The following is a 1,747-nucleotide window of genomic DNA, read 5'->3' on the forward strand; positions in this document are numbered from 1 at the left end:
GAAGCACTTCCCACAGCCGAAACGAGCATAAGGATTAAGCGAAGGTTCGGTTTAATCCCTCGGCTCCTTTGTGAATAATAGTGTTCTTGGGTGATGCATGTCTTGTCTCTAATGAGAGAAGCTTACCTCCTTTCATGGATGTTTTTCTGATGTGCTTAACTCTCATCACTGAATTATTACTTATCGAACTGTATTTTTTGTATTCACATGTGGATAGTGCAAATGTATTTATAACACAATATAAGGACTTTTTGTGTATTTTAATATAGAAGTGGTTTGATCACAAATTGATATCTATCCCGGTGTGTCATATACAAGTGTGTGTTTATAGACACATACTGGGAAGAGTTATGCACCTTTAATTATTGCACAATATATATATAAAGGGGGGTATATATATATTAGGGTTGCAGAAATTAACGATTAATTCCTCGATTAATTGTACATTTTTTTGATCGATTAAAATCTTTTTGATCGTTACTCACCTCTCCGCCAGCTTCTGGGTCTTCCAGGATGTCTGCGACGTCACTGGACTCCTCCCCCTTCCCCGAGTGGCTCCGTAGGCTAACGAAGGGAAGGGGGGAGGAGTCCGGTGATGTCCTTCTATAGTGCAGTGCATGCTGTGCTGGTTCTCCTGCTGTCACGGATCTCTCCACCATTGAAGACGCCGCTCTCAGTCTCCAGCTCAACCCCTCCTGCATCGTGGGTTTCCGTCTCACTCTGCTTACATCCAGAAACCACAAGTAGCCTAGGTCGTCTGACCCTACCTTCAGTCCCGTTACAAACGTTATCCTGATCGTTATAACTAGAGGATGCGGATTATATAATTATCTGATATTGGCATAGTCTTTTATAGTGTTACACAGGGATAAGATATTTCTAAGGTCTAAAGTCTCCTTTCTCTGCACGGTGGTTTCTTCCTTCCTTTTTAACCAGGACATTGTCCTTCCCTCCTTATGTCCTGCTATGGCATGTCAAGGAAATTGTTCTACACTGTCTGGATGTGGTTCATGCTGTGGGAGTCTACCTCTGTGCTACAGATTCCTTTCGGCAATTGGATTCCCTGTTCGTCCTTCCAGAAGGTTCCCATTAGGGGCTTCCTTGCTAGCTGGCTTTTCAGCATCAAGCATCTATTTCCCAAATATGCAGGGCCGGTGCAAGGATTTTGGCCTACACAGGTGAAGGTGGATTTTTGCCCCCCCTCCCCTTAGTTGGCCGCCTATATATCCTTGCGCTAGTTTATTTAATTTTATTTTTTTAAACTTTTTTTTTTACTTCATTGCTGGGAGCAATAGTCAGCCTGCTATTGGATATTTCAAATTGCAATAGCCAATAACAGGCTAGCTACTGCTCCCGCCCACTGCCTGCTGTCAATCAGCAGAGGAGGGACCTGAAGTTTTCCCTCAGGTCCACCTCTGTTGATTGACAGCAGCCTGTTACTGGCTACTGCAATTTGAAAGAGCCAATAGCAGGCTGGCTGTGGTCAGCTGCTGGAATAAAGACGATCGTGCGGCTGTCAGCAGGCGAGGAGCACAGATGCCGCGGAGAGGTGAGTAGATTGCAGGGGGGGAGGTCACAGACTGTCACAGGGTTCTCCTTACAGGCTGTAATCGGCAATCTGTCCCCACTGACACAGATTGCTGCAGCCGATTACATCCTGTAGGGAGAGACCGACAGTCTGTGAGGCTGCAGCGTGGAGAACCTCTGTCCCAGCAGATAAATGTGTGATAACCATCCCGGACACAGT

This window comes from Nanorana parkeri, unplaced genomic scaffold (genome assembly GCF_000935625.1).
Source record: "Nanorana parkeri isolate BGI_ZX_2015 unplaced genomic scaffold, ASM93562v1 scaffold776, whole genome shotgun sequence".
Classification (NCBI taxonomy): Eukaryota; Metazoa; Chordata; class Amphibia; order Anura; family Dicroglossidae; genus Nanorana; species Nanorana parkeri.